Source organism: Tachyglossus aculeatus, chromosome X2 (genome assembly GCF_015852505.1).
Source record: "Tachyglossus aculeatus isolate mTacAcu1 chromosome X2, mTacAcu1.pri, whole genome shotgun sequence".
Lineage (NCBI taxonomy): Eukaryota > Metazoa > Chordata > Mammalia > Monotremata > Tachyglossidae > Tachyglossus > Tachyglossus aculeatus.
In genome coordinates, this window is record NC_052100.1 from 14,401,028 (window position 1) to 14,423,345 (window position 22,318).

The 22,318-nt window shown below is 47.5% G+C and overlaps 1 long non-coding RNA gene across 1 annotated transcript; it reads left to right on the top strand.

The window, feature by feature from the left end:
- Window positions 1-472: 472 nt before the first annotated feature.
- Window positions 473-8,608, top strand: LOC119949210. Its single transcript, XR_005457177.1, has 3 exons — window positions 473-514; window positions 3,409-3,576; window positions 8,311-8,608. It is a non-coding gene; the product is annotated as an uncharacterized LOC119949210 (long non-coding RNA).
- The last annotated feature ends 13,710 nt before the right edge of the window (window positions 8,609-22,318 follow it).

A 22,318-nucleotide genomic window follows, 5' to 3' on the forward strand; every position in this document is an offset into this window, starting at 1 on the left:
CGCCCGGCCGCGTGCCTGGGATGACGCCATCGCCCCCGTCTCCTAGCAACCGGCGGGGGCCGTGGCGGGGCTCCTGGGACCCGCCGGCTCGGCTCCGCGATGGTAACCGGGTCGGACCCCCACCCTGCCGGGGGGACGGGGAGAGGGGGAGGGATCCTAGCATCCGACAGATTGAAACGTGGCCTTTTTCAAAATCGTAACTACGATGTTCCGTGAGATTTCCCCGAATCCGGATCCCCGGGCTGTGGACCCTTTGATAATACCCGGAGAACTTCTCCACTCAAGTTGAAGAGTGGGTTTTTTGGAGAATCTGACTGCAGTTTCTTGGCAGGAGATACTTTTTGCTCCCAAGAAAAGGGAATGAGTATTCAGTAAAAAGAAACAAGCCGTTTAGATGGATTAACTATCTATCATCGTTCGATGTTTCATTGATTGTAGGATGAGACCGATGAAATCCTAAGGAGGATTCGTGTCCAAAGAGGGGTTATTGGAATTATAGTTATGGATGCCCACGGTAAATATATTTCGACTTCCTTTGAAGAACTAAAATGTAACTCTACGTTGTGCCAAACCTCAAGAAAACCATTCGATTTGGAAAATGCCTTGATATTAAGGGACTGTTGTATATATTTTCTGACTGTAACAGGGTTACACTGCGCACTGTGGCAGAAAGCAGTGTTTCTACTCCAGAACCTAAATATGATAAATTCCCGATCCCCAAATTTTAATGTTTTGTATTTTTTGGAAAGGAGAAAAGGGTTTGTGTTACGATAGTTTCTTTCCTCCAGCAGTTGGTTTTGCCCCCGAATTGGAAGAGAGACTACAGCGTGGCTTAGTGGGAAGAGCCCGGGCTTGGGAGTCAGAGGATGTGGATTCTAATTCCAGCTCCACCACCTGTCTGCTGTGTGAACTTGGGCAAATCACTTAGCTTCTCCGTGCCTCAGTTACCTCATCTGTAAAATGGGAACTGATTGTGAGCCCCACGTGGGACAACCTGATTACCCTGTATCCAGGGCTTAGAACAGTGCTTGACACAATAGTAAGCACTTAACAAATACCATTATTATTATTATTATTATTATTATTATTGTATAGGAATTTCTAAATCTAGGAAAGGTATGATTATAACCTACTAGTTTTGGGGAAAGGTAATGGACTGAGAGATATTAACTAACTTCTTCACCCCGAGTTCTGATCCTAGTGTAAAAAGTTGTGAACTTAAAAGAATCCCTGAATTACTCTATTAATTTTCCAGTTTTTAATAGTGGAGTGTGTCTAAGTGTGTGTCAAACACTGTTCTAAGCACTAGGGTAGACACAAGTGAATGAGGTTGGACACAGTCCCCGTCCCGTGTGGGGCTCACCCCCTATTTTCTCTGCGACTTGTCTGCTGTGTGACCTTGTGCCTCAGTTACCTCCTCTGTAAAATGTGTATTGAGACTCTGAGCCCTGTGTGGGACAGGGAAAGTGTCCAATCCGATTTGCTCATCTCCGCCCCAGCGCTTAGTACGGTGCCTGGCACATGGTAAGCACTTAACAAATACCATCATCATTATTATTATTATTATTATTATTATTATTATTATTATTCTCCCCTCCTATGTCACCTATAGGCTTGAGCCCACCCTGAACCTCCTCCCCCGACAGCAATTATGTCCACATCTTTAAACTCTTTATACTTCTCAAGGGCTTACTACAGTGCTCTGCACACAGTAAGCGCTCAATAAATACGATTAAATGAATGAATGAATGAATGGTTCCCCCTACCTGCAACTTACTGCCACCTCTGTCTCTCCCACTAGACGGTAAGTACGGTTGTTGAGGGTGGGGATGTTGTCTTTGTGCCTACCGACTGTATCACTTTATCCCAAATGCTAAGTACAGGGCTCTGCACAGAGGAAGTGCTCAATAACTACCCCTGGTGGGTTGATTTGATTCATACTAGGTTACTAGAGGGAAAATCAGAGATTCAGAGAGATGTTGGAGGGCACATCTCTCATCGTCAGGATACATGTCCGAAGAGGGCAGTCATCACACAGTTTATTCAACCATCAACCATTCAACCATCTGGTTGGATTAGTGGTCTTACCAGTGGTGGCATTTCTTAAGGTCTTACTGCTTTACATTTGAGAATTGAGCCACTTCATCAGTTGGTAACTATCAGGAAAGCAGTATGGGCTAGTGGATAAAGCCTGGGCCTGGAAGTCAAAGCCGGAGGACCTGGGTTCTAATAGCGGCTCTACCACTTGCCTGCCGTGTGTCTTTAGGCAAGTCATCTAGCTTCTAAGTGCCTCAGTTTCCTCAACTGTAAAATGGGGATTCAGTACCTGTTTTCCCTCCTACTTACCTGTGAGCCCCATGGGGGACAGAGACTGTGTCCCACCTGATTAACTTGTGTCTAGCCCAGTGCTTGGAATAGTACTTGACACGGTGTAAGGGCTTTGCAGAAACTATTCAAAAAAAAATTTCCTGTCTTGGTGGTCAGAATTATTCTGGATTCAACATCTATCCATTGACCGATGGTATTTCTGAACACTTACCCTGTGCAGAGCCAACATACCCAGCGCCTGGGAGAGGACAATTTACTAGGTAGACATGATCCCTGTCTTTCTGGAGCTCATCCTCTCTGCATGCGTGCACATATGTGCCTTGGTTCTCAGAGGCCCAGGAGAGAGAGTGTGTGCACATCCCAAATCATCCCATCGCCACTCCTGCAAGACCAATCAATGCATTTGTTGCTGAGGTACCCCACTTCACCCTGCCACCCTAAACTCAAGTTCTGTGTCTCCCAGGAGCTCAATATTGGGCTCTCGGTTGCTGAAGAGGCCGCAGCGACTTTTGGCCTCCCCCTCGGTGTCAGAGCGGCCTTATTTTTGAACCCATTGCTCAACCCAGTTAAGCAGGGGACTGTAAAAGGTGCTCCGCCTACCCCCCGCCCCATCATCCCCCTTCCCACACACAGAGAAAAACTCACCATCAGTAGCTGTATCTTTGAATATGAAGTAATATCACCAAAATCATCCCATTTACTGTCCATTCAAATAGACCACTTAATGCCATGTTGAACAGATGACTGATCCATGTGGCTTCTGGGCGTCTTAGTCAATTTCCAGGTATTTTCTCTCATGCTGAGCACCATGCCTCCCACTGTGTAAGAGCTTAATAAACATTTGTGTTCATGACTGATGAAAGCCAACTAGTCGATAAACTAGAAGATGATACAATCTAGCTTCAGTTCTTGCCAAACATTTTCAAAGAAATCTGAATATGACACTAATTCCATGAGAGGAGCGGCTAATGAATTTAGAATATTCACTAGGGGTAGGGGGGTTGTTATTGTTTGAGTGATGTACAAATGACCGCAGTCCACCGATATTTCATATTTTCATAATCTGTCTTATTGTTATAGGCATTCCATTGAAAACAACCCTAAGTAGCTATTCATCAGTTCAGTATGCAGGGTACCTTCAGCCGCTCACACAGGTAGCGCACAGCACAGTGAGAGAGATCGATCCCGAGGATGCCCTGACTTTTCTTAGAATTAGAACCCAGCAATACGAAATCATCGTGACCCCAGGTAATCAAATATTTAAGCCGTCTTTTTCTTACTTTTAGAAATTGTATTCTTCTATATTCAGTAAGAGCTAACTGGTGTTCCCCAGAATATTGAACAGCCATTTAGATGTAGGTTGATGAAAACCAAAAATGCTAGGTGAGATCTCACTAAAATGACACCATCCATCTGCCCCGCTGCCCAGGTCATCTTTCTAAAACCTCGCTTGGCACGTGTCTGGGAGCCAGGAGACACTGGTTCTAGTCCCAGCTCTGCCATTTGCCTCCTGTGTTCCCCTGGGCAAGTCACTCTCCTCCTCTGGGCCTCAGTGTCCTCATGTGTATAATGTGGATGAAATGCCCATCCTGGGTCCCTCTTGAACTGTGATCCCTGTGTGTGGGACAGGGTCTGTGTGTCTGATCTGATTATCTTGTTTCTACCCCAGGCCTTGGCACATACTCAGAGCTTGACAAATACCACTGTGATTATGTATTGCTATTTATCAACCCTCTCATGGTTGCCCATCTCCTTAAACATCCAAGCAAACTTCCCTGCCATTGGCCTTGAGGCTCTCCCCCAGCTCTCTCCAGGTGGCGCATCAGCCCTCCTCCCCCAGTACATTCCCTGCTCGACCTCTTTGCTCCACCCAAACCCACCTCCAACCTGTGCTCTCATCTCACTCCTGCTCTCCCCCCAACCCAGAGCTCCCTTCTCCCTCGGCCCCCCAGAACTCTGCCAGGCCTTAGTCCTTCCTATCTTCAAAGCCCTCCTAACCACCCCCCCTTCCAACAATGCTTACCCAGCTAATGATCCATACTCCAAATGTAACAATCCATAGGCCACCTCTAGGGTTCTGTGATTATTTTTAGTCATCTGCCCTTGTGATCTAGGTATAATCCTTGGAAAATGCAGTTTATTCACTAGTATTTTTATTGAACATTCAGTTTATTCTGATTCCTGTGCTTGTAAATATTTTCATGACTGTCTCCCAGCTCCTTGTGATTGTCACCTGGGAAGGAGGAAGAGGAAGTAGTAGAGCTGTGAGAAAGTGAAGGAGAAACCTTGCATAACTCATGCCTGGTGGTTTCTATTTTACCTTGAAAGTAGTTAGTGAGATCATCATGGTTTAGGGGAGAGAGGCAGCGGGAACACTGGAGACTTCAAGAGGGAGTTGAAGGTTTGCAATAGTTGGGGCTGCAGGCATGTGTGTCAGTGACCGAGGAATAGAATAATTGCCGAGACAGGAGAGAGAACTGAAATAGAGCAGTCAGAGAGAATGCCGAGTGGTGGAAGTTAGCCTGGTGCCTGAATTTTCACCAGCTGGCATTAGCTGCGAAAACCCAGAAATGGGGAATGTGGACTGTGGGGGTGCTTTAATCATTTAATTGTATTTATTGAAGGCGTACTGTGTGCAGAGGAATAATAATAATAATAATGGCATTTGTTAAGTGCTTACTATGTGCCAGGCACTGTTCTAAGTGCTGGGGGAGATACAAGGTGATCAGGTTGTCCCACATGAGGCTCACAGTCTTCATCCCCATTTTACAGATGAGGGAGCTGAGGCCCAGAGAAGTGAAGTGACTTGCCCAAAGTCACACAGCTGACAAGTGGCGGAGCCGGGATCAGAACCCATGACCCTTGACTCCCAAGCCCGGGCTCTTTTCGCTGAGCCACGCTGCTTCTCCTGAGCCACGCTACTTGGGAGAGTACAGTAGAACAGAGTTGATAGACACATTCCCTGTCCACAACAAGCTTCCAGTCTAGACGGGAAGACAGACATTTGTAGAAATAAAAAATGTGTAATATATAATTGATAGATATGTACATAAGTGCTGCGGGGCTGAGGATAGGGAGACTATCAAATGCCCAAAGGTCCCAGATTCAAGTGACTATCCAACCACAGACTTTTAACCTGTCACCTTGCCCACAACCCCTCACCCATGATCTCTACACTCTGGGCCCACTCATCCTGTCCCAAGTAGAGTGCTCAATAAATACCATTGGTGATGTTGATGTTTATTTATTTTACTTGTACATATCTATTCTATTTATTTTATTTTGTTAGTATGTTTGGTTTGGTTTTGTTCTCTGTCTCCCCCTTTTAGACTGTGAGCCCACTGTCGGGTAGGGACTGTCTCTATATGTTGCCAACTTGTACTTCCCAAGGTGGGGCATTGTCTAGAGATGCTGTTGAACCTGTGTCTGGCTTAGGTGCGGCTTAAGTGGGGTTATGTGAGTGGTCAGCAAAGTTGAATTGAGTGAGGAAGGGGGTCGCCAGGGGGCCCAGAGAATAGCCAACATGAAGATTAAAAGTTCCTGAACACAACACGGGAGAAGGAAGTGAGAGTAAAAAGGAGGCAGCATGGCCTAGAGGAAAAGAACATGGGTCTAGGAGTCATAGGACTTGTGTTCTAATCCCAGCTCTGACACTCATCTGCTTTGTGATCCTGGGCAAATCACCTGACTTCTCTGTGCCTCAGTTACCTTATCTGTACAATGTGGATTAAGACTGTGAACCCCATGTAGGACAGAGACTTGTCCAACCTGATTATCTTGTATATACCCCAGTGTTTAGTACAGTGCCTGGCACACAGTAAGTGTTTAACAAATACCATTAAAGAAACAAACAAACAAAGGGAGAGGTAAAAAAAAGGTTGGTTAAGAAGGCAGAGGCAAGGCCAGTAGGGAGATAGAGAACAACTTCCTCTTACTGCCCCCGTGCTGTGGAAGGCATACAGTGCACATGTGCTCCAGGAATCAATTTTAGACCTAATCTGCTCTGCCAGGAACCTAGTGAGAAGTATAGAAAAAGATTCATGGACACCGCCCCCACCCCGAGATCCAGAAACCTGTATGGGATCCAGCACTCTGCAGTTGCCCCAAGCAAAGTAGTGAGGTTGGTCCTGTTGGTGAAAGGAAAGTAAATTTATTCCCTTTCAGAGTTTCTTTAAATTGTATTCCCAATTCATAAAGCACCATCTTGGGAATCTATTGTTTAATAACAAATTTTGTATTTGTGTCCTTCTGGCATTTTGTCTTAATCATTTCAATTTTTCCTCATATCCTCATCCCAAACCTCCCTGCCCCTCTTTTAGATTGAGAGCCCCCAGAAGGCCAGGGACATTGTCTAATTAAATCCCCCACTGTATGCATCCCCTGGGTTTAGTACAGTGCTTTGCCCACTAGAGTCGCTCCCTAAGTACCTTTGAATGACTGATAGATCAGCCCAATAGAATAAGAAGGTGCAATCCAATATCATGTTACCCCCAAAGCCAGCAGATGTTTGGAGAAGTGAATAACCAGAGTATAGGGCATGAGTGTGAAATATTTTAACATCTGTCTTGCACATAAACATGTATATATAGATATAGATATACATATATTTATCTCCTGAATCTCTATTCTCGTTGCTTAGTGTAACCTGTCCTCACACAGGGGCATTTTGCTCTCCTTTGCTGCATCAGATTCCATATTTCCAAGATTGAAAAATTAAATCAACCTTAATTGATCTTTTTACAATTCCATTTTGTATGTAAATAAAGTTAAATTGCTTCAGAGCATTCATCTTTCGTTATGAGTAATCCTAGAAAGTCAAATTGGCAACAGATTGATAAGGACCATGAGCCCCATGTGTGTCTGACCTGATCATCTTGTATCCACCCCAGCGCCCAGTACGGTGCCTGACACAGAGTAAGTGCAGAACAAATACCATAATTATTAGTATTAATACAGTGCCTGGCACATAGTAAGCACTTGGAAAATGTCTTTAAAAAAGTATATTTTTAAAAATCGATCAATTATTGAGTACTGCAGGAAAACCACTGTACTAAGCACTTGGGAAAGTCCGGCCCAATAGAGTCAGTAGACGTGATCCCTGCTCACATAAATGTGCGTTTTTAAAGAACCCTCAATAAATAGGTGTTGTATTTTCCCATTAAAAGGCATCCATCACGATTAATGAGCCGGGTATTTTGCTTCAGATATGGGCAAGGTACACATTTTTGTTGACCTTTCAGTCTTCATCTGTGGAATCTGGTTCACAACCGCTTTAATGCCACCGTGAAGAATGGCCCCTTGAGTACTAAGGACTGTGCCTGATTCTTAATATGTGTCAAACTTTTCCCCAGGACTTTGCCCACAGTCGGAGCTTAATACATGCTCTTACTACTACCATCTCTCTCCATTCCTGGCTGCCCCCAGGACTGCCTGGCTCTGCTCAAAGAATGACTCATTTGGCCTGGGAGGCTGGCTCCTCTGAGCAGCCCATGGTGGGGAACTGGGGAGGGAGAACTCCAGCCAAACCACTAAGTGAGCCCCACCCTACTCTTCTCCTTTCCTTTCCTGTCCCATCTTGTGCCCCCTCTGGGGTGGCTCATGAAGTACAAATTATCTGTGCTGCAGCAGAGCGGGTGAGTAGGGGTCTCGGGGAGATGGTAGGATACTGTGAACGTTCCCAGCGGCCCTTAGATTGATCTGCTAGTTCTGATCTTCTTCGCTGGAGGCCCGGGACCACATCTCTGTCAGTCGGTACTAAATGCTTAGTACACAGTATGGCGCTTAATGAGTAACTATTACTGCTGACCCTTTATGGCAACTCACACTCCTCCACACAGTGACTAGATTGAGAGCATCAGGCCTAGTAAGGTCTGCCAGCATTGTTGCATGGATAAAAAACAGCACGAATGGGGTCATTTCATTTTTAAGGTTAGAGTTTTGGTTGAAGATGAATGAGTGTTTTTTTTCTTATTTTTTCCACAGATAGGGGAAATCATCTGGTTGTTTTGCAGAATCCAAATGGATAGACCTTCTGCTGGATTAGATCTTGCATGAATGAAACCGTACTTTAAAAAATGCTCAATCTTTCATTGTTCCTTCCTGAATTTACCAATATATTCAGCCTGTCTTCACCAAAACTGTTTCTAGCACAGTTACTTAGTTTTTGTTTCTCATTATATTTTCAAAGTGTGCTCTGGCAAGATGTAATGCGTACGTCAAGATCCGACACGAGTCGCCGTGCTCAATGTTTAACATAATAAAAATGAATTTGTGAAACCTGCTTCCTGAAGGTGCTTCTGCTTTTCTTCGACTGGGCCCTAAGAGACAAAAGGAGGCAAAAGAGAGAACCGCACCAGGTGTTACAAACATTACACATGACACAACACACACCTTTCTTGTGTCCAATGTGACGCACTGTGGATCCCATAGCCAGGGAATGTGTCTGTTAGGTTGTTATATTGTACTCTCCCGAGCTGTTAATACAGTGCTCTCCACACAGTAAGCACTCAGTAAATGTAATTGACTGACTGACTGACTGAAAGGAGGATGACGAAAATCCTCCCTCCATCGATGCTCCCTCTGCTCCTGGCCAGGGTCCCGCCGACACCTCAAACTTAAAGCGTTCCAAATGGAATTCCGTATCTTCCCACCTAAACCCTGTCTCCCCCTGACTTTACCATCACTGTAGACAACACCACCATCCTCCCTGTCACCACAAGCAAGTAATCTTGGCGTTATCCTCGACTCATCTCTCTTATTCGACCCACATTTCAATCGGTCACCAAATCCTGTTGGTTCAACCTTTACAATATCATTAAAACCCACCCTTTCCTCTCCATCCAAACTGATACCACTTTAAACCAAGCACTCATCCTATCCCGCCTTGATTACTGCCTCAGCCTCCTTGCTGATCTTCCTGCCTCCTGTCTCTCCCCACTTCAGTCCATATTTCGCTCTGCTGCCTGGATCGATTTCCTACAAAAACGTTCAGCTCACATTTCCCCACTCCTCAAGAACCTCCAGTGGTTGCCCATCCATCTCCACATTAAACTGAAACTCCATGCTATCTTCTTTCTGCTCTGCTTTCCTACTACAACCCAGCCCGCACACTTCACTCCTCTAATGACAACCTCACTGTACCTCCATCTCATCTGTCTCGCTGCTGACCTCTTACCCACGTCCTGCCTCTACACCGGGACGCCCTCCCTCTTCATATCCGACAGCCAATCACTCTTCCCATCTTCAAAACCTCAATAACAGCCTATCTCCTCCCAGAGACCTTCTCTGACTAAGCCCTCATTTCCCCTTCTCCCACTCCCTTCTGCATCACCCTGATTTGCTCCCTTCATTCACTCCCTTCCCCCTCAGCCCCACAGCATTTATGTACAGATCTGTAATTCATTTCTTTATATTACTGTCTGTCTCCCTCTCTAGAGAAGCAGCGTGGCTCAGTGGAAAGAGCACGAGCTTTGGAGTCAGAGGTCATGGGTTCAAATCCCGGCTCCGCCAATTGTCAGCTGTGTGACTTTGGGCAAGTCCCTTCACTTCTTTGTGACTCAGTTACCTCATCTGGAAAATGGGGATTAAGATTGTGAGCCCCCCGTGGGACAACCTTATCACCTTGTAACCTCCCCAGCGCTTAGAACAGTGCTTTGCACATAGTAAGTGCTTAGTAAATGCCATCATTATTATTAGACTGTAAACTCGTTGTGGGCATGGAATGTGTCTATCAGTTCTGTCGTTGTGTACTGTCCCAAGAGCTTAGTACTATGCTCTGCACACAGTAAAGCACTTAAAATATGTGATTGATTGACTGACAGCTACACACATACAGAGTACCATACTAAGCTGAAGGATTCCCTCAATACCTCACCTAAGTTTCCACAAGGTTTTTTTAGTTACCATATCTCTGGAGAAATCAGGAAAGATGTGTACTGAACCTGACACAATAACCTACTCCCAGCTTATTGCTTCCCCATCTCCTAGTCAATCAGTCAATCATATTTATTTCACTCTTATTGTATACAGAGCTCTGTACAGAGCTCTTGGGAGAATGCAGTATAACAAAATAACGGACACATTCCTTGTCCACAACGAGCTTACAATCTAGATGGGGGAGACAGACATTAAAATAAATTACAGATATGTACATAAGTGCTGTGGGGCTGGGAGGGGGGAAGAACAAAGGGTGACGCAGAAGGGAGAGGGAGAAGAGGAAAGGAGAGCCTAGGGAAGGCATCTTGGAGGAGATTTGCCTTCAACAGGATTTGAAAAGGAGGAGAGTAATTGTAGGATACGAGGAAGGAAGGCATTCCAAGCCAGAGGCAGGATGTGGGCAAGAAGTCGGCAGTGAGATAGACAAGATCGTGGTACAGTGAGAAGGTTAGTATTAGAGGAGCAAAGTCTGCGGGCTGGGTAGCAGTAGTAGAGCAGCGAGGTGAGGTAGGAGGGGACAAGGTGACGAGTGCTTTAAGGCCAATCGTGAGGAGTTTATGTCTGAAGCGGAGGTGGATGGGCAACCACTGGGGGTTCTTGAGGAGTAGGAAACTATGGACTAAACGTTTTTGTAGAAAAATGACCCGGGCATCAGAGTGAAGCATAGACTGGAGTGGGGAGAGACAGGAGGCTGGGCGGTCAGCAAGGAGGCTGATGCAGTAATCCAGGAGGGGTAGATTAAGTCATTGGATTTATGTGGAAGCAGTTAGGATGGAGAGGGGAAGGTGTGGATTGTAGCGATGTTGTGAAGTTCCAACCAACAGGATCTAGTGATAGATTGACTATGAGTGTTGAATGAGAGAAAGGAGTCAAGGATAAAGCTAAAGTTACAAGCTTGTGAGACAGGAAGGATGGTGGTGTCATGGGACAGTCAGGAGGAGGACAGGGTTTGGGTGGGAAGATAAGGAGCTCTGTTTTGGACATGTTAAGTTTTAGTAATGGGAGAATATCCAAGTAGAAATGTAGCTGAGGCAAGAGGAAATGTGAGACTGCAGAGAGGGAGAGAGAACAGGGCTGGAGATGTAGATTTGGGTACCATCCGCATAGAGGTAGTAGTTGAAACCATGGGAGCAAATGAGTACTCCAAGGGAGTAGGAGTAGATGGAGAAGAGGACAGTGTCAGTGAAGCTGAGGTTGGATAATGTTTCCGGGAGAAAGGGGTGGTCGACAGTGTCGAGGACAGCTGAGTGGTTGAGGAGAATTAGGTTTGAATAGAGGCTGTTGGATTTGGCAAGAAGGAGATCATTCATGACCTTTGAGAGGGCAGTTTCTGTGGAGTGAAGGGGACAGAAGCCAGATTGGAGGGGGTCAAGGAGAGAATTGGAGGAGAGGAACTTGAGACAGTGGACATAGACAATTTGCTCAAGGAGTTTGGCGAGGAATGATATGAGGGTGATAGGGTGATAGCTGGAGGGAGCCATGCGGTCCAGGGAGGGTTTTTTTAGGATGAGGGAGACATGGGCATATTTGAAAGTGGTGGGGAAGAAGCTATTGGAAAGCAAACAGTTGAAGATGGTTGTGGGAAAGGAGGGGGCAAATATTTTAATGAGGTGCGAAGAAATGGGGTCAGATGTGCAGGTGGAGGGGGTTGATTTTGAGAGAAGGCAGGAGATCTCTTCTAGAGATACTGCTGGGAAATATGGGAGAGTTGAGGAAAGGGGAGGGATGGGGAGAGGCAAGGGAGACTTTAGAGCGATCACACCTCATAGTGTCAATTTTCTCAAAACAAATGGGTGGCTATGTTATTAACGGAAAGGGTTGGGAGATTTGGGGCGAGGGTGGTCTGGAACAAAGTGCGAGGGGGATGGACACGGGTGTCAGTAAGCATGGAGAAATCGTTTTGCTGGACAGAGGAGAGGGCAGAGTTAAACGAAGTGGATGAAAGCCTGATACCTAGATTTCTGCCTGCAGTGCTCTGCAGCTCATGCCCAGGGGTGAAGGAGGCAGACTGTGGAGGTGATCCAGGCCTGTACACTCTGCTCTGGACTTCTGTGGTACTTTCACCATCACTCCGTTTGTCGTTCCAAGTAATCATGTTCAAAGTGGATGTTGAAGTATTTATACCAACTTGGTTTAGAATGAGTTTCTTTATCTTGGAAGAAGTAGTATTTACTGTTACCTGTGGTTCAGGGGGTCACTGAGCACAGGATGTGCCCACCGCAGATAGATAACAGCAGCCAGATAGCCACACTGAACCTGCGTCAATCTGGGGAGGACCATCTGGGCATCTCTGGAACCTTTCAAGGGAAGATTCACGTATTCTAGCATCAAAATGAAAATCTCTCAGAGAAAGGATTCCTGCACACCATCAGCAAAAGGTGGAGGAATCAGTACTGTTTAAATCATCGGATGAGGAATTTCATTGGGAAAAGGTTCCCACATGTTCCTGCATGCGATCATCATCATGATAATAATGATGGTATTTGTTAAGAGCCTACTATGTGCCAAGCACTGTTCTAAGCGCTACAGTAGACACAAAGTAGTCGTGGGGCCACGTGGGGCTCACAGTCTTAATCCCCGTTTTACAGATGAGGTAACTGAGGCACAGAGAAGCTAAGTGACTTGCCCAAAGTCACACAGCTGAAAAGTGGTGGAGCTGGGATTAGAACCCATGACCTCTGACTTCCAAGCCCATGTTCTTTCCACTAAGCCGTGCTGCTTCTCTTCTCCTTGCTGCTCATCAAAAGAAAGGAGGAATTTGCTTAAAATGGCATCTTGATTGAGTGTACACAATCCAGAACGAGCAAAGTTCTGTCACCAGAGCAAAGTAGCAGCCCCGCAGTGCAACCTGGGCCCTTCTTTCGACTCAAAGCTGCTGCTGGTCATGGGACAGGTTGGGAGAGTACAGTATAACAGAGTGGTAGACACGTTCCTTGCTCACAACTAGCTTACGGTCTAGAGGGGAATAGAGGCATGTGTATCAGAGTAGAGAGTACAGAGCCCTCACTTCGGTCAAAAGGCAGCTGGCCAGCATGTAGTTGGATAAAGCACACACCCAAGAGAACAGTGGAGAGTCACAGAAAATCAGGTGACTGACATCCTAGTTCTGCAAGGCCCCATTTAGGACTTTCGCTATCCCTCTAACCATCTGAGCCAGAACAATTCAAGATTTTTCCTATCTGGAGAGAGAGGTCCGGTTGCTAGCTCTTTTTTTTTTAAAAAAAAACGGTGTCTGTTAAGCGTTTACTATGTCCCAAGCACTGTGCTAAGCACTGGGGTAGGTGCAAGCTATTCAGATTGGATACAGTCCATGGCCCAAATGGGGCTCACAGTCTTCATCCCCTTTTCACAGATTAGCTAACTGAAGCCCAGAGAAGTGAAGTGACTTGCCCAAGTTCACGCAGCAGACAGGTGGCAGAGCTGGGATTAGAATCCAGGTCCTTCTGATTTCCAGGCCCATGCTCTATCCACTAGGTCACGCTAGCTCCTTTGAGGGTGATCGGTGTCCAAAGTGGGAAGCAGGAGCCAAACGTTAAGAATCCTTGGCGATAAGCAACAGCACAGCACCTTCTCCAGCCCACCCTCAGGAAAACTGACTTGGGTCATTTTCACTGACCTACAAAATGAAACCATGTTTGGGTGTCACGATGCCCGTCCAGGAGGACGAGACCCTAGAACAAACCTAGTGACATTGCTAATTCTCCATCTCCCCTTGGCCCCTTGGGTTCCTGAGCCCTGGGAAGACCCACCTCCTTGAACCCCCTCTGCCCGCCCACTACGGTTTTGGCCTTGAAATATCCTGTCACCTCCCATCCTTCTGAAATCTTCCCTAAAGTCAAGGCTGTGGCCCACCAGTCAGGAAGCATGTGGGATCAACCAAATGAGCACTGACCAGTGAGCTTTTCCCTGGGACCAGGAAGTCGTTAGAAATCTAATAATGATAATAATTATTATAATCACCATTTTTATGGTACCTGTTAAGTGCTTAGTATGTGCTAAGCACTGTTCTAAGTGCTAGAGTAGATACAAGTTAATCAGGTTGGACACAGGCCCTGTCCCACATGGGGCTCACAATCTTAATCTCCATTTTACAGATGAGGTAACTGAGGCCCAGAAAGTGAAGTGACTTGTCCAAGGTGACTTGTCAAGCAGACGTGGCAGAGCAGAGATTAGTACCCAGGTCCTTCTGACTTCAAGGCCCATGCTCTATCCACTAGGCCACGTTGCTTCTCAAGGCTATCTACAGGCTGTTGCGTTAGCCTGGCAGAAATTGTGGAATTTCCAGAGTTCCAAAGAAAACCCCAGATTTTCAGAGGAGAGAGGTAGGCCTCTCTAGCGTAGGGAGCTAAGGGCTGTTTCCAGAAAGCTGGCTCCAGTGACTCCATTTGGATCAATTTTTTGAGGTTCCATCTCATGGAAATCATGCTGGGGACATGAATAATGGGCTGCACCAACCTTGGAGAAATATGCCTACCCATCCAGGGGCCCCTCCGGGATTTCTCTTTTGGAATGACCTTCTTCTGACTGACCCTCAGGCACTCACCCGAGCAAAAAGAGGCCCTATTTGGAAAGGACCAGCCCAGACCAATTCTCTCATGACAAACATCCATGAGGAAAGCAACGATGCTGGACTCCCCAAGGTTCCTACGCCCCATCTCAAGCCCTGAGCTCACAGCTTCCAGGGAGCCCCTGAAGCTCAAGGCAGCTTCGTGTACAATTGGAGCTGACCCTTTTCTTTTCTTTTTATGGCATTTATTAAGCACTTACTATGTGCAAAGCACTGTTCTAAGAGCTGGGGAGGTTACAAGGTGATCAGGTTGTCCCACAGGGGGCTCACAGTCTTCATCCCCATTTTACAGTTGAGGTAACTGAGGCACACAGAAGTTAAGTGACTTGCCCAAAGTCACACAGCTGACAAGTGGCGGAGTCGGGATTTGAACCCATGACCTTTGACTCCAAAGCCTGTGCTGTTTCCACTAAGCCATGCTGCTTTTTGTCCCTTGGGGGTTTGGTTCAGCTTTGGGTGGCGTGGGCTTGGAGGGACCCACTTGGGGATTCCTGGCCCTCCTGAATGTCCACACCAGTCCCGGGAGCTCTCAAGCCACTAATGGGGTCGGAGGATCCTTTGGGTCATCAAGGGCGTGGATCAGTCTCAGCCAGATGGGACCCTGTGCAGCTGCTGTAGCCTGAGGAGAAGCAGACAGGCGGCATGGAGCGGGGAAAAGGCCACCTTTGGGCCCGTTGGGCTTCTCGATGGATGTGGAAATTATTGGAAAAGCAAAGGAAACACTTGCAATCACCACGACGGAGCATTCAGTTGATTTGTGTTCAGATTTATTGGAGAGTGCAAAGAAATAAACACTAAGAACTCATTTCTGAGGGATGGCACACTGAAACAGCATAAGCAGGTCTGTGGGGTGAGCCAACTATGCCTTTCTCCAGGAACCCGGCCAATTTCTCATCAGCATCTGGGCTGGCACCGACGAATCCGATACCACCCTCAATAATAATGATGGTATTTGTTAAGCACGTACTATGTGTCAAGCACTGTTCTAAGCGCTGGGGTAGGTTGGACACAGTCCAAGCAAATCGGGTTGGACAGTTCCTATCCCACAAGGGCTCACAGCCTTAATCACCGTTTTACAGATGAGGTAACTGAGGCACAGAGAAGTGAGGTGACTTGTCCAAGGTCACACAACAGACAAATGACAGAGCTGGGATTAGAACCCAGGTCCTTCGGACTCCCGGGCCCGTGCTGTATCCACTAGGCCATACTGCACCCACCCAGCACGAAGCCCTCCAAGAGCACCGACTTCAGCCCCCACAGGATCCTCTCCAACAGGGCTGGACCCGGCCCCAGGAGCAGGGACAGCAACCAGGAAGCCTCCCACCCTCCCATGTCCGTGCAGCAGGAAGGGCTGCATCTGGCTGGGGCTCAGCTGCAAGGCTTGGGTGAAGTGGTTCCCTTCCAGCCCCAGGGCACTGAGCTGGGCAGAGACCCTGAAACAGGCTAAAAAAATAAAAATCAAAGAAGCCCATGGCCTCAGCAGATGTGGCCCACGGTACCCTAGTCCAGGCCTGTGTCACCAGGGAGCCAGGTGCTCCCATAGAGCCCGCCCCATCTGTGATGGGACCTCAGGTTGGACATCTGCCTTCTGCCTCCCCAGCGGAGGGCCGGTCATGGGGGGGACTCTCTGTGGCTCTGGGACCGTTTCATCTTCGTCTTGTCGGTTCCACAAGGCACAGGGCAGCGCGTTTTTCGCTACAACACATTATTCGGGTGAAAATCTTCAAGATGCTATCAGGCGGCCCTTTTCCATGACTTCAGAGGCAACCCGTCTCTCACTTTGCATTACTAAGTTGCCCGATCTGACGAGCAGGAGGAGCCAGGGAAGAGGGAGGCCGGGGCTTTCAGTGAAGCCGGGGAGGAAGGAACCTGGGATCACCACAGGATCGCCTCCGAATCGGATGAACCTGGAGCCGAGCCCCGCGGCTGGGAGGGCTGCAGCTGGGGCTTTCCTGGCCCATCACCATGAGCTGCTGCTCCTGTCGCTCTTGGGGCCGCGGGAGGGGAAGAGCCAGAGCTGCCTTCCCGCTGCCCTAAATTTAAAATAAATGCCCTGGCATTGGGGCTCATGTGCCCATGGAGATGGCCAGCCACGGGGAGACAGTGACAGGCATTCTTTAGTTACAAAACAAAGAAAAAAATTAATTCCTCCAGGTTGGGAAGCCCGCTTGATCTGTGCCCCAGGAGCCGGGGTGGCTGCGAGCATGGAAAGGGGTATTGATTTGCATTTTTCAGAAACATTCTCTCCTTCTCTAGTACATTTTAAACAAAGTTTTGGATCCTAATGGCAGGAAGGGCCTGGCTGCAAACCCATCCCACAGCAGGGATAACAGAACTGGGGAACCAAAAAAGATACACGGTTCATGCTGGCAGTAACCAAACGAGGCAACTCATTACCGAGCCCTAAATTAATCCCTTCAGCTGAGAGAAGGAAGATCTAACGAGTTGTCTACACTCACTGCCTCGAATTCCTCCACTCCAACTCTCTCTTGGGCCCCTCCAATCTGGCTTCTGTCCCCTCCACTCCACTGACACTGCCCTCTCAAAGGTAACCACTGACGTCCTTCTTGCCAAATCCAATGGCTCCTACTCTATCTTAATCCTCCTCGATCACTCAGCTGCCTTTGACACTGTCGACTGTCCCCTTCTCCTCAACATGTTATCCAACCTTGGCTTCACAAACTCCATCCTCTCCTGGTTCTCCTCTATCTCTCTGACTGTTCATTCTCAGTCTCCTTCGTGGGCTCCTCCTCCCCATCCCATCCCCTAACTGCAGGGGTTCCTCAAGGGTCAGTTCTTGGTCCCCTTCAGTCCTCCATCTATACTCACTCCCTTGGTGAACTCATTCGCTCCCACAGCTTCAACTATCATCTCTACACAGATGACACCCAAATCTACATCTCCTCCCCTGTTCTCTCTCCCTAACTCCAGGCTCATATCTCCTCCTGCCTTCAGGACACCTCCACCTGGATGTCCACCTCCCACCTAATACTCAGCAGGTCCAAGATAGAGCACCTTATCTTCCCTCTCAAACCCTGTCCTCTCCCTGACTTTCCCGTCACTGTGGACGGCACTACCATCCTTCCCATCTCACAAGCCCACAACCTTGGTGTCATCCTCGACTCCGCTCTCTCACCTCCCTTCTTTCCTTCTACAGCCCAGCCCGCACCCTCCGCTACTCTGCCGCTGACCTCCTCACTGTGCCTCATTCTTGCCTGTCCAGCCATCGACCCCCAGCCAACATCCTCCCCCTGGCCTGGAATGCCCTCCCTCCCCACATCCATGTCTACCTGTATATATGTATACCTGTATATATGTATATATATTTGTACATATTTGTTACTCTATTTATTTATTTATTTATTTATTTTACTTGTACATATCCCTTTTATACTGTGAGCCCACTGTTGGGTAGGGACTGTCTCTATGTGTTGCCAATTTGTATTTCCCAAGCGCTTAGTACAGTGCTCTGCACATAGTAAGCGCTCAATAAATACGATTGATGATGCTGCTGATGATGATTCACCCCACACATCCAATCCGTCACCAAAACCTGCCGGTCTCACCTCCACAACATCGTCAAGATAAACCCTTTCCTCTCCATCCAAACTGCTACCTTGTTGGTAAAAATCACTCATCGTATCCCGACTGGATTACTGCATCAGCATACTTTCTGATCTCCCAACCTCCTGTCTCTTCCCACTTCAGTCTATCTATACTTCACTCTGCTGCCCGGATTACCTTTGTACAGAAACGCTTTGGGTATGTCACTCCCCTCCTCAAAAGTCTCCAGTGGTTGCCTATCAACCTTCGCATGAAGCAAAAACTCCTCACTACTGGCTTCAAAGCTCTCCATCTACAGCCCAACCCAAACGCTCCACTTCTCTGCTGCTAACCTCCTCACTGTGCCCCTTTCTTGCCTGTCCCACGGTCAACCCCCGGCCCACACTCTACCTCTGGCCTGGAATGTCCTCCCTCCTCATATCGGCCAAACTACCTCACTTCCCCCCCCCTTCAAAGCCCTACTGAGAGCTCACCTCCTCCAGGAGGCCTTCCCAGACTGAGCTCCCCCTTTTCCTCAGCTCCTCCCCTCCCCATTGCCCCTACTCCCTCCCTCTACTCTGCCCCCTACCCTGCCCCCCAGAACGTTTGTGTATTTGTACATATTTATTATTCTATTTATTTTATTAATGATGTGTATATATATATATCTATAATTCTATTTATTTATTTTGATGCTATTAATGCCTGTCTACTTGTTTTGTTTTGTTGTCTGCTTCCCCCCTTCTAGACTGTGAGCCCATTGTTGGGTAGGGATTGTCTCTATCTGTTGCCGAATTGCACTGTCCTAATTGTACTTACTGTGTGCTCTGCACACAATAAATACGACTGAACGAATAACAGGGGTGCTCAGGACAGCTGTACCTTTGGCAGTACACACCTCTGGCGTGCACGCACCTCGTCTTCCTTTCCTCTCACTGCTTCTTCCATTTTCCTTGCCTGTCCTCTTCTCCTGGGCAGGCCATACGTCCCATCCTCCCACCCCATCCCATGACATGTTTTTCCAGGAACTCTGTTAAGTTTCTCTCCTCTCTTCAGAGACTTTTTCTTCCCAGTCTCCCCGATTCTTTCATTTATCATCTCATGGCCTGTTCTCTTTGGAGGATGCCATGCTTCTCCCTCTTCTTCTCCCTTCACCACTTTTTGGGGCAGGTCTTTCTTCAGTGACATTTCCTTTCCCTCCTCGCTCCTGAGACTTTTATCTCCCTTCTGTCCTGATCTTTTCTTTCCCGCTCCTCCAAGTTGAGATGGTAGATGGTTTTCATCAAAAGCAATGTTGAAATCATCTGCTAGGGAGAGAAAAGCTGGTGTAACAGTGGTATTTATTCATTCATTCAATCGTATTTATTCAATGCTTACTGTGTGCAGAGCACTGTACTAAGCGCTTGGGAAGTACAAGTTGGCAACATATAGAGACGGTCCCTACCCAACAACGGGCTCACAGTCTAGAAGGGGGAGACAGACAACAAAACAAAACATGTGGACAGGTGTCAAGACACCAGAATAAATAGAAGTAAAGCTAGACGCACATCATTAACAAAATAAATAGAATAGTAAATATGTACAAGTAAAATAAATACAGAAATAAATCTGCAAAAACATATATACAGGTGCTGTGCGGAGGGGAAGGAGGTAGGGCAGGGGGGATGGGGAGGAGGAGAGGAAAAAGGGGGCTCAGTCTGGGAACAACCTCCCTTGTGCAGAACACTGTGGCATGCACATGGAATAATATAATACAGTCAGAAAACAGATTCCTCTCTTCGAGGAAACCACAGCCCAGCAGGGGAGCCAAACACCAAATACCTTACAGCTAGAAGAAGAGAGAGGAAAATTGGATGTGCAGATAAGAAAATGCTTAGAGAAGCAGCATGGCATAGTGGATAGAGTACAGCCCTGGGAGTCAGACGATCGTGGGATGTAATCCCGGCTCTGCCCCTTGTCTGCTGTGTGACCATAGGCAACTCACTTCACTTCTCTGGGCCTCAGTTCCCTCACCTGTTAATTGGGGATTGAGACTGAGCCCCAAGTGGGGCAGGGACTGTGTCCAACCCAATTTGCTTGTATCCACCCCAGTGCTTAGTACAGTGCCTGGCACATAGTAAGCGCTTAACAAATGCCATTACTATTATTATTAATAATGAAAAGCCAAGTATTTAAGCCAGTGTGTGTAAACGTGTTACAGGTAGGTAAGTGTGGGTGCAATGTTGGCCATGAAGGGCTCATGATGTAGTTAGGCGTGGTATGGACCACCTGGACAAAAGAAAAGTGAATCAAAGATGAGCTCCCGGAGGCCACATGACCACGGGAGGGCTGTGAAGCTGGGGAGAGCTGTGGTATGATGGATGTGGAAGGGGGCAGGGGGTAAAAGAAGTTCCAGGCTAGAGGGAGTGTGTGAGCCAGGAGTCGGAGATGCACGAGATGAGCATGAGGCATAGTGAGTAGGTCGGTCTGAGAGGGGACTGAAGGTGCGGTTCTTCCTCTTTAAGCTGGGCGAGAGACGTTTGATGAGATGTACTCCCATGGCAGGATGTCCATTCATTCATTCAATCCTATTTATTGAGTACGTACGGTGTGCAAAGCAGTGTACTAAGCGCTCGGGAGAGTACAAGTCATGTGAACGGTAGTTGCCCGCCCGCTGTGCCCAAAGCATTCTTCGATCCAGGGGCATCTTTTAGCACCGGCACTACAGGGTCACCATACTCCAACCATGCCCCTTTGGGGTCAGATCTGACACTCGTTCCTTAGGAATTTACCCGTCGTTACCTAACCTTGGAGCCTGTCCTCAGGGAAAGCAGGGCTTCAGGATCTTGGCTGCAGGGATCTCCCGCAGAGAAACCTGGTCCTGGAGTTTCTGCACCTGCCTGCAAGCCATCCATCAGGGGCCATCTACAATTGCACAGGGCAGAGAAAGAGAAACCCAACAGATCTTTGACAGCGCTGGGTACACAGTAAGTGTGAAGAATCAAGTACAGGGCTTGAGGAGATTCTCTCCTCTCTGTGCCCCAAACTCATCTCTTTTTTTGGTGCAAAGGAGAGGATTGTACTGAATGAAATTTTGGAATGCAAGTGTTAGGGCTCTTCTGGGGTAAGACAAGAATCTCAGCAGTGGGAGATGAAAGCGATGAGCAACTCTGTGTCTGTGCGTTATGTTGTTCTGATGTTGTTGTCCCAAGTTATTGCATGCAAGTGAGATGTTTATTTCAGTGGATGGGAACAAACTGTTCCATAATCAGATAGTCTTTTCGTTTTATAACACCAGTTTAATGAATGAATGAAAAGGAAGAAAAGGAGTTCTGTTTTGGACACGCCTAGTTTGAGGTGTCAGCAGAACATAGTGTACGTGATCCCTGCCCAAGGACTCTTACAATCTAGATGGAAGGAGGGACAAAAAGAAGATTCCAGGTAGGAGGAGTTCATAGAAGATAACGTATTAAAGTACTGATGCACACGTTGAGTGCTGACCTAAGGCTCCAGAGTCGCCACAAGAGAGCAGCTGCCCTGATTACCCTGGCCATGGCCGGTTCCTCTGGATTCCCTCAGTCCGGCCGCCGTCCAAACAACCCCACACAACCTTCAAGAAGCAGTGAAGCGAGTGGAAAGCGCACAGTGCTGTGAATTGAGAGGCCTAGGTTCTAATCCCGGCTACTTTTGTGTGCTGTGTGACCTTGGGCAAGACTTGTTGGCTTCTCTGTGCTGTTACCTCATCTGTTAAATAGGGATTAAGACTGTGAGCCCCATGTGGGACATAAAGCGTGTCCTACTTGAATACCTTGCACTTATTCTAGTGCTTAGGACAGTGCCTGGCACATGGCAAGCGCTTAACAAATACCAGTTTTTTAAAAAGGATCTGGGTTCTAATCCCAGCCCTGCCACTTTTCTGCTGTGTGTCCTCAGGCAAGTCATTTAACTTTTCTGGGCCTCAGTTAC